Here is an 11,877-nt window from a genome sequence, read left to right as displayed (position 1 = left end):
GTCAGAGATGGCCAAAGCCACCCAGTATGCTTCCTGGTCTAGTGGGTTCTAGAACCCGAATCTCCCGTGTCCCAGTCCAGCTCTCCAACCATTACACCATACTGCCTCTCAGGGGGGAGACCTTGGGCCCGGGTCAAAGTTGTTGCCCAGGTGGCTCGGAGGCAGGAAGCAAAGGCCTCAGAGGCCCACAGGCCTGTCAAGGAGCTCTGGCTGGCAATTGCCCTCCCCACAAACCCAAACCTTTGGGCTGAAGGCCTGGAAGAAACTGGCCCAGGCGGAGCTAGAAGCCCCCAAATTGAAGTGCTGGGCATGTGGAATGGGGCCCGCAGTCACAGCATTGCAGCAGGAGTGCCAGCGGCACTCAGCCCACTGAGACTGGGGCTGCCAGAAGCTGCAGCCCCTTCCATCATGGCCCAAAAGCAGAGGTATGTGATGCACCTGTCGCTGGATCGCTGTGGCTCTGAAAGGCACAGGAGGTGCTAGGAGTGGCTGTCGACACGGAGAAGGCAGAGCTGGGCCCCGCATCCACCACTGTGAGAGGGCAAGCGGCGACGCGGAGTATCAAAGGGGTATGGGAGGTGCGCGCCGCACAAGGGCAAGCGAGGTGCCCCAAAGATGCTGCCAGCACCCGCGGCCGCAATGACAAGGCCAGCCGTGGTCGACAGCCGCGGCTGCCACATCCGAAGGGCAGGCGGCGGCACAGAGACAGGCGAGGGCCCCGGCGCTCCAAGTGGTGCCCCTGTGAAAGCGGGAGAGCCGAAGCAAAGGCAGGCCGGTGCGGTCATCGATGAGCCCAGTGACTCTCTCATCCAGGTAGCTGCGAAAACGAGAGAGCTTCCATTGGGAGGGGCGTCGCGCTTAAGAGGGCTCTGCCAGCCCCTCCCCAGCCTGGTGGTGCCACTGGGGGATACCCAATGGCACAGAGACACCCCTTCTCTCCCCACCCACCCGCAACGGCCCCCCTTCTGCCAGGCAAGCTGGTGCTCGAGTTAGGGCCTATCCTGTCCTTCTTTGGGTATTAATGTTATAGATGCTGTTTTCCATGTTTCCAGTATCTCCCCCTTTTCTAAGATACTGTTCATCATATTTTGCAATGGTTGTAAAATTTCTTCTTCACATTTCTTATAATATAATCCTGATATTCCATCTGGTCCCGGAGTTTTTCCCAATTTTTTCATTTTTATTGCTTCCTCTATTTCATTTACTGTTATTGGTAGGGATGTACAAGAGTGACTTACCTTTCTGCGGATTATGTTGATGGTGGGGGGGGAGGCGTTCCGTCCCTCCCCCCGGAATCCTGGCCGGGGGGGGAGGCGCTCCGTTCCTCCCCCCCGGGATTCTGGCTGGCCAGCTGTGCTCCACAGCGATCCTGCGGAGCCGCCAGCTGGTTCCGGCAGCAGCCGGACATCTGGCTGCTGGCTAGCAGGGACGCAAATGGTGGCGGCCATAGCCACGCCGTTTGCGTCCCTGCAGTCAGCCGTGATAGGTTATGTAAATGTTTACGTAGCCTATCACAGCTGATTTTAAAAAAAAACAACAACGCGCGTACGCAAATGGCGGCGGCCATGGGCAACGCCATTTGCGTTCTTTATTTTGGCACGTCTTAGTCTATGTAAACATTTATGTAGACTAAGACAGCGAAAATAAGGGGAACGCAAATAGCGTAGCGTCTACGCTATTTGCGTTCCCCTTATTTTCGCCGTCTTAGTCTACGTAAATCTTGACGTAGACTAAGACGTGCCAAAATAAGGAACGTAAATGGTGGCGGCCATGGCCACCTCCATTTGTGTATGTGCGGTTTTGTTTTTTAAGTCAGCCGTGATAGGCTACGTAAAGATTCACGTAGCCTATCACAGTGTTTTTTTAAAATCTAGCCGTGATAGGCTACGTAAATCATGCTTTTTCTTTTTTACCTGGAAATGGTGGCGGCGGCAGCTGGTCGGAAGACTGGCTGCCGCAGCCTCCGAACCGCCGCCACAGCCGCTGCCGGAGCCGCCGCCGCCAGGAAGATCCGCCCAAGGTAAGTCTCGTCCAGGGGGGGTGGGAGGGGCGGGCCATTCCGCCACCGATTTCGGGGGGCCGAATGCGCTGGCATTCAGCCTCCCTGAGGTCCATGGCGGAACTTTCGTACATACCTAGTTATTGGGCCATTCATCATTTGTCTTTGTTCCTTAGTAATTTTTGGTAAGTTTGGTTTATGAATATATTCATCTGGGGGGATATCCTGTCCTTTATACAAATTTGAATAGTATTGATAAAAGGCTTTCTGAATTGCTACATTATCGATTAATTCTAATCCACTTTCACTTATTTTCACAATGTTTTCTTTTTCTTCTTCCTTTCTAAGTTTATAGGCCGACCATCTTCCTGGTTTATTCACAAATTCAAAATTTCTTTGTTTTGCAAAGTTTTTTTTTTTTGCATATCCTGAACTGTTAACATCGACAGTTGTTGTTGGAGTAATTTAATCTGTCGGAGGACACTTGCCTTTCCTGTTTTTTTTCTTTAGGAGTTCTTCTTTCTCCTTTATCTGTTTTAAAATATTTTGTACCTTTTCTTTTTTAAGTGCATATTTTTAGGGATGTATGAAAGTGACTTACCTTTCGTGGATTATGTTGATGGTGGGGGGGAGGCGTTCCGTCCCTCCCCCCGGAATCCTGGCCGGAGGGGAGGTGCTCCGTTCCTCACACCGGAATCCTCGAATGGCCGCGGCAGCTCCACGGAGCAGCCGGCCAGGCCCGGCCTGGCCAAGCCAGAGCCATCCGCAGCCGGATTTCCAGCCATGGAGGGCTCTGAGTAAAAACAAAAGAACAACCGCATACACAAATGGCAGCGGCTACGATTGCCGCCATTTGTGTTCCTTATTTTTACCGTCTTAATCTACATAAATATTTATGTAGACTATGACGGCGAAAATCAAGGGGAACGCAAATAGCGTAGCGGGCGCTATTTGCGTCCCTTTTTCATTCACTGTTTTAGCCTACGTAAATCTTTACGTAGGCCAAAACGGCAAATCAAAAGGGGACGCAAATGGCACCCACTACATTATTTGCGTTCCCCTTGAGTTTTGCCGTCATAGTCTACATAAATCTTTATATAGATTAAGTCGGCAAAAAGAAGGAATGCAAATGGCAGCGGCCATAGCCGCCGCCATTTGCGTATCCTTTTTTTTTTAACCCACCCCCAACCATGATAGGCTACGTAAAGATTTATGTAGCCTATCACGTCTTTTATTTATTTTTATTTTTTTCACAAGCCTGGAAATGGTGGAGGCGGCTGCCGGTCGGAAGATCGGCGGCAGCCGCCGCCAGAGCCGCCTCCGGAGCCCAGGTAGTCTACGTAAAGATTTACGTAGACTACGGCGAAAATAAGGGCAATGCTATTTGCATACGCACTTTTTTTTTCCAAAGTCACCTGTGATAGGCTACGTAACGATTTACGTAGTCTATCATGGCTGACTTTGGAAATCTAGCCGTGATAGGCTACGTAAATCGTTACGTAGCCTATCATGGGTGTGTTTTTTTTTTTTACTTTATTTTGTAATGGCGGCGGCGGCTGCCGGTCGGAAGACCGGCCGCCGCCCCTGCCCCCGCCGAAACGCCCCCGAAACGCCGTCGGGACCCGCCGCCGAGAGGGACATTCAAGGGAGGTAAGTCCCATCCCGGGGGGTGGCGGGGGGGTGGCAGAGAATTTCACCAACAATTTCAGGGGGCCGAATGCGTTGGCATTCGGCCTCCCCAAGATTCATGGAGAACTTCTCCAACATCCCTACTGTTCTATGATTCTATGACCCTACTCTCCTATCGTGTCTAATTTAACGTTTCTGGATAGGTGGTTCCCCTTCATAGCAACAAAATCCCAGTTTCAAGTACAACCTGGTGGGATCACAGCTAGTGCTGACAAAACAAGACAGAGATCTTTCTCTTGAGGTGGACAGCTCGATGAAAATAGCAACCCACTGTGTGGCCGCTGTAAAAAAGACCAACTCCATGCTGGGCATAATTAGGATAGGAATTGTGAATAAAAGTGTCAATATTGCACTGCCCTTGTATAAATGTATAGTGTGACGAAAGATAGAATACTGTGTGCACTTCTGGTCAACACACCTAAAAAAGGATATTGTAGAGATGGGAAAAAGTGCAGATCAAGGGGCAAAAAAAAAAAAAAAAGATCAAGGGACTGTGACATCTTCCCAAGGCTGACCGAGCATGGCTCTTCCTATGTTGTTATAACCTTGTGTTCAAACACAATCTTATTTTTTCTCCCTAATTATTTAATCCCATTTTTAGCTAGGGATGTACGAAAGTCACTTACCTGTTCGCAGATTATGTTGATGGGCGGGGCGTTCCGTCCCTCCCCCTCGGAATCCTCTGCGGCCGGTTGTGCTCCGCGGAAGCTCTGCGGAGCAGCCGGCCAGGCCCGGCCAGGCCAGAGCAGTCTGCAGCCGGATTTCGGGCCGCAGAGGGCTCTGGGTAAAAAAAACAACCCCCCCCACGTACGCAAATGGCGGGGGCTACGGCCGCCACCATTTGCGTTCCTTATTTTTGCCCTTTTAATCTACGTCAATATTTACGTAGGCTAAAACGGGGAATAAAAAAGGGACGCAAATAGCGCCCTCTACGCTATTTGTGTTCCCCTTGATTTTCGCCGTCATAGTCAATGTAAATATTTACATAGATTAAGAGGGCAAAAATAAGGAATGCAAATGGTGGCGGCCGTAGCCGCCACCATTTGCATACGCAGTTTGTTTGTTTTTTTTAACCCACCCAGCCATCTACGTAAAGATTTACATAGCCTATCACATCTTCCTTTTTCTTTTTTTTTTTACAAGAGTGGAAATGGCTGCATCGCCCGGAGGATCCGCCCCAGGTGAGTCTCGTCCTGCGGGGGATCCGCGGGGGGGGGGGCAGGCCATTCCGCCACAGAGTTCGGGGGACTGAATGCACTGGCATTCGGCCTCACAGCGATCCGTGGCGGAATTCTCTGCCATCCCTATTTTTAGCTCTGGCCTCAACACAATAATGAAGCATTTAGGGGAAAAGATATAAACCAGTAACCTCGCACTTGATGAAAGGATGCAGAACATATGAGATGGGTAACTTTTGTATTATTCTATTTTTTAGCCATGCTGTTGTCAGACAGTCATTTAGAAGTAGTAAATTGCCATGGTTTGCATGTAACCTGGCTAGCCAGCTTGTACATAATGTGGAAACAAATGGGGAAAGTGAATGAACAATCCTCATTCATTCCTTATAAGACTTCTTGCCATCTGTCCATAATCACAGGCATACATACACATGCAGATGTACACCTGTCCTGAACAATCATCTGTTTTTTGGGGCTTAAAACTGGAGTCATGGTGCATGATGGGGGGTGGGGGTTTGACTGTACACCGAGATCGGGGAGAAATTAGTTGTAGAACAGAAACCAAGGCTTCTATCAAAATACTGTTGATATGACTACCAGATATAGAAGTATTGATTGAGATATGACAGTTATTTATTTATTCATTTATTTAAAATGGAAGTATCCATTAGAGAAACTGCTCATATGGTTAACACCGAGGGGACAGGAGTGGCTGCAAATGGAAGGAGAGGTAACACAGAATGAAATCAATACTGAAGAGGAGATGAGGAACTCAAACCTCTCATCTGGGGGGAGAGGATAAGATGGAGAGTTAAAATTACCTCTTGGGAGACTATTAATATGACTACAGGTCTGCAACTTCCCCTTGGAAGAGAAAATGAGAATGGCCAGTAGGTTACAGTTGAATGGGCACTGACATGTGATCTCTTTCTATTTTATAGATATGGATGACTGTTTCAAATGTCCAGAATATCAATTCCCAAACATGAACAGAGATAGATGCATCCACAAAATTGTTACATTTCTCTCTTATGAAGTTGTATCTTTTCCCCTAAATGCTTCATCATTGTGCTGAGGCCAGAGATGAACATCAGTGATCAAATAAGGAGGAACAAAAGTCAGTCTGTGTTTGAACATAAGAATGTAAGAACAGAAGAAGAGCCATGCTGCAGCAGACCAAAGATCTAGCTAGTCCAGCATTCTGCTCAGACAGTGGCCAAACAGCTGTTCACCAACAAGCAGGAAACAAGTGTAACTTCACTCTCCCAGCCATGGTCCCTAGCAACTGCTCTACTTAGGTATAGTGCCGCTGATACTAGGGGTAAGACATAGCCATCAGGATTAGTAACCATTGATAGCCTTCTCCTCCAGGGATTTGTCTAATCCCCTTTTAAAACCATCCCAATTGGTGGACCTTAAGGTGGTAAATCCCATAGTTTACCTATGTGCTGTACGAAGAAGCATTTCCTTTTAACTGTCCAGAATCTGCCACCAACCAGCATCATGGCATGACCTGGGTTCCACTGTTAGAAGAGAGGGAGAAAAGCTCTCCCTATCCACATTTTCCACACTATGCATAATTTCCTAACGATCTCTTACATCTCCGCTTACCCTCTTTTTTCCATCATAACAATCCTTGCTGTTGTAATCTTCCCTCATAGAGATGTCCCAGCCCCTTGATCACTTCAGTTGCCCCTTTCTTCACTTTTCCCAGCTCTACACAATCTTTTTTGTGGGATCGTGATCAGAACTGTAAACAGCATTACAAGTCTGGTTACAGTATAGATTGCTGTACAAGCAGTATGATATTGGCAGTTTTATTCTCTACTCCTTTTCTACTTATGCCCAGCATGAAGTTTGCCTTTTTTTACAGCAGCCCCACACGGGGCTAACATTTCCATTAAGATGGAGAGCACAAGCCGAAGATGTCTTTCTGGAAACGTCACTGCTAGCTCAGATGCCATCAGGTGATACTTGCAGTTGGGATCCCCCCACCCCAGTGCATCACTTTACACTTGCTAACTTTGAAGTACATTTGCCAATTGGACGCCCGTTCTCGCAGGTGGGAGAGATCATTTTGGAGGTCTTCACAATCCCTTTTTGTTTTAACTACCAATAATAATTTGGTGTCATCAGCCATCTTGGCCACTTCATTGCTCACTGATTTATTGTAATCAATTAGTTACACAGACCAACTTCTAAGACCCTATGGTAGAACGTAATGGCTATAACCCTCCATAAATCAGAGAGCGACAGATTTTTCTATTGGCTTGTTGCTTAGTTTAGGGAAGGCCCTTTAAGGCTAGTATGCACTCAATATTAAGGTAGAATCCAAAGGCCCACAAGATTGTTGAGATTTCATGATATTGATTCCAAGACAGGCTCCAAGGTTCACATTAAGTCCAACCAGGTTGGCTAACCACAAACACAGACTGAAGGGGGTGGGGGGAATCAAATCTAAGGAAAGATTGAACTTAACTAACTGCATTTATTGAAACATTCAAATTGTTACATCTTTTGTCTTTACAAAACTTCCTTAAATACAATGTTCTTTGTTTAAACTCTAGGACAGAGTCCCTGGACAGGTGCTGTGTCAGTTATTACCGTCCAGTGGTTGAATCCAGGATTACTCATACTTAAAGTAGACCCATTGACATCAATGTCCCTTAGGTTACTCACAAGTAGCGTTGTCCAGTGATTTAAATGGGTCAGTTCTAAGTATGAGCTAATCTGGATACAACCAGATATGCTTGTTATCAAAAGAGACACTCAAGAACCAAATGCTGAAGAACTAATTATCTCCCCTTGGAATTATGCAAATCAGTATCATTATCTCACATGGACAGAGCTCCAAAGGCAGCAGAAAGCAGTAAACAAGCAAGTGGTTGTGGTTTAATTCATAATCCCCTCAACGTGGTTATGAATAAAACTCCATATCAAGGAGTTCTGGGGGTAGGGATAAGTGGTAGCCAAGCCCTGTCCCTTTCTGACACGCCCAGGCACACACCCTTTTTTTCCTTAAGACTCGGACTCGAAATAATGACATCCTCAGCTATTATTCAAGTCATGCATTTGTATCCCTGTTCATGCTGAAAATATTGCGAGGACATTTGACTTGAGATACATATTGGCGGAGTCGGGCACTATCTGATGTAGCCAGTTTAAGTCTGGGAGTTCCTGTGGATGAACACATGAGAGCTTGTGTAGAGAGAAGCATGATGTTGTTTCCACTGGTATTCCAACTTCTGCTACCTTCCATGGTGTGCAGAACAGATACCACAAAATGTCCCACAAATGCTCCCTTCACTATTCCACATGAGTGGTTCCAAGCAGGCAGCTTTCTAATTGGTGGGATGGCTTCTCAGATCGTTTACGGTTTTGATGAAGTATTTTTTGAGGAGTATCCTTCTCAGAAGCTGTTGGAGACTCCAATGTAAGCATTTCCTCCATGCTTCTTCTGACTTCAGCCAGATCACAAATCATTGTTTGTAGGAGTGACAGGATGTTCAAAGAAAACAGGTGTAGGCATGGCTTACCTCCATCCTTTTCTCAGTCCTGGGCATGCAACTAACCCTACCATAAGAATGACTATTTTCCTTCTATAATGAAATAACTTTCAAGTTTGGATTGTGGGGAAATTGCAATTTGAAATGTTCCAGATTGAACCAAATTTCATAACACCAGATGCATGCCATTTCTGTGTAGTACATCCACTCGAGAGGAGATGAGGAATATTCAGGTGATTCAAAGGAATAGGTACTACACTATCTGAAAAAAAAACACACACAACTCCTTGGTAACAAAAAAGAAAAGAGAAGAAAACTTGTTTGTGCTTTGGATGGTCTGATTAGTGAGAAAGGTGGGCATGGTGATTGATAGCTCAAGGCGTCACCAGCATGCTGATGACACCCAGCTCTATTTCTCTGTGATTGGTTTGGGAGAGGCTGTGCATGGTCTGTACCTGTGCCTGGATGCAATTATGGCCTGGACAATGGCCAATAAACTGAGGCTGAATCTTGATAAGACAGAGACCCTCATCCTTCATATCTGGTGCAGAAGGTGCTAATATTGTAGAATGCAGCAGCTGGCATGCTGACGGGGACACCTAGCTATGCCCACATGACACCTGTGTTGAAAGATCTGCACTGGCTGCCTATTACCTATCGAGCCACCTCAAAGGTTATGTTATTATCATACAAAGCTCTAAACAAATTGGGACCAGCATACCTGGCAGTCTTTCTTTCTTGTGTGCCCATTAATAGACACATGATTGTATGCATTTTTTGACTGAACAATCTCAATGCAAAATCCAGAGAACAGCAATTTTGAGAGGATAACTGACTTATGGTTTTTGTATTGGTATGAAACTATGGAATTAGGCACATTTGCATTACAATGTGGGCCAAATAAATTCATGCCTAATACTTATGTGCAAGCGTGGGGAACTCAAAGGGCCCTTAGCTTAATACATAAGGCAGTCTTTCTCCCTCTTTGCGCCTCAGTCCTTCACTGTGTCAGTTTGTGTGCGTGTGCGTGTGCTTGCTTGTAAGAGTAGACAAGGGAAAGCACTATGCAGAGCCCAAATGCGAGTATTTGAATTTACCTTAAACTGTATTTCAGAGAAAGGGGGAACTGTTTATCAGCATGGAAAAATCAGTAACAAATAAACCAAGACTCTTGCAATCTGAGTCGGCAGCGACAGAAATAACCGATATTGTTATGTAATAAATGTGCCCAATGTAAACTTTACTCTTGAAAGAGTAAATTACCTCTGTTTGCAGTGTGGTCACAAAATTCTACCAGCACGTCCTCGCCTTGGTATTCGCTGTGAATGAGATTAATGCCAATTCCCAGATTTTGCTGAATGTCACTTTGGGGTTCCACATCTATGACAGCTACTACGATTTAAGGATGACCTATCGCACGACTCTGGACCTGCTTTTCAAAGCAGGTAGATTTGCCCCCAACTACAAATGTGACGCCAATAAAAAACTCATCGCCGTCATTGGGGGACTTGTCTCTGATACGTCTTCTCATATGGCGGATATTTTAGGAATCTACAAGATTCCACAGGTAAGCGGAGTAATAACCTTGTGCTCTTCTTTTGTCTCTCTGTGAGTGATTTCATGATTAACAAGCAGGTAGGGGTATGTGTGGAGAAAGAAACTAACAGATCCTAGAACATGCATTCTATTTGGATAGCTTGAGGAGATTCCAGTGGACATGTGCGCTCACGCATTTGTATCATTCGGATGTGGTTCCTTTGTATGTCAGGGGATTCACACCATTCAGTTCTCTTCATTTTACAGTTGATTGAATTAGGGACATGCACTGGGTTCAGCTGAATACCAAAGCCAGCACAGAAGCAGAATGATTAGAAAAGTGTAAGGAGATGGTGGAATTGAAGCAGGGCTTCTCCAAAGTAGTCTGAACCAAATCTGTTTCAGAAATGCAGAGAGCCACAGAGACACTGGCAGTTTGTCTGCAGAATGGAACTTCTCTTCTAAGCTCTTCCTATATGTGTGTCCAACGACAGAAAACATTGTGGTCTAGTGGTTAGAGTGCTGAACTGGGATTGGGAGACGCAAATTCGAGTCCCCACTAAGCCATAAAGCACAGGATCATATCAGGCACCTTGGGTTCCTTGGATAAGGGGGGGGGGAAGATGAGTTCTAAATGCCATGAATTAATAAATAACCCACTTGACGTTGCTTAGAGTCACATCGATACTGGGTGTGACTGCACATTCCCAGGTGAACTGAAACCAACACATCATGGATTTTGAAATAATTTTATACTAAAGACGCAGTCCTATGGATACATAGATCAGCCTCCACACTCAGATGCTGATGCCTATCCAATGCAGGGCAGCTGGAGCACAGAGGGAATCCTCTCCTCCATGCTCTGGCCACCCTGCATTTTCCACTAGATTTGTGAATTTGAGCCTCTAACAGGGCACGTTGTAGCAGGAGGGAAGGGAGACTGCGTGGTGCATCAGAAGGCACATGAAGATTTTTCTGTGGAAATAACTGCATGGCTACGAGGAGGCAGTGGAGCACGGCTTCTGGGAACCAAGCTCGGAGCCCTAGCTCAGAACGTGCTTCCCAGAAATTGAAAGACCCCATTGCCCTCTAGACACTGTCTTGTAGTTATATTTCTTCTCACCCCAGGGACTGCATTTACAGAGCTACGTTTTTGCTGATTATAGATAAATACCAACTCCTACATACAACCTTTATATATGGGGATGCATACAAAATTGTGCAAAGTAAAGTCCCAAATTGTGGCTATGAGCTTTTTAGGGGTGCCACATTTGTAGCTGGGGACAAAAGTCCTACACTGCCAAATTTCAAAACAATGGCTCGATACACTGTTTTAAAGCCTAAGCCATAGCATGTATTTTCCCCAGCCCCAAGTTATGGTTATCATGGCAAACTGTGAACACTGATTCTAATCCATTTCCAAAATGTTTGTTTTCCATCTAGCTCACATATGGCTCAATCACTCCAGAGGGGAGAGGCATGATACAGATAAATTCCTTTTACCACATGGCCCCAAATGAAGCCATTCAGTACACGGGGATTATCCAGTTACTTCAGTATTTTGAATGGACATGGGTTGGGATCCTTGCGATTGATAATAACAGTGGAGAGCATTTCTTGCAGGCTCTGGAGCCATTGCTTACCCAGAATGGAATTTGTTCAGCCTTCACACAAACAATCCCACAACTAGTCCGTCTTGATCAGTGGGGCGAACTCTATGATACACTATCAAAAATTTCCATGACATTCACATATACACAAGTCAATACATTTATCGTCTATGGAGAACCATTGACCATTTCATGGCTGAGAACACTTATGTTGCTAAATGATCCTGAAAATAAGGAGAAGTCAGTATTTAGAAAGATGTGGATCACAACAACCCAAATGGATTTCACGTTATTGGGCACTCAGAGGACTTGGGATCTTGAGATGTTCCAAGGTGCCATTTCTTTTGCAATTCACTCAG

This window comes from Heloderma suspectum, chromosome 6 (assembly GCF_057233095.1).
Source record: "Heloderma suspectum isolate Gila_16-S chromosome 6, 16-S_ref, whole genome shotgun sequence".
Taxonomy (NCBI): Eukaryota; Metazoa; Chordata; class Lepidosauria; order Squamata; family Helodermatidae; genus Heloderma; species Heloderma suspectum.
The sequence above is the reverse complement of the archived record's forward strand: the minus strand, read 5'-3'. Positions refer to the sequence as shown.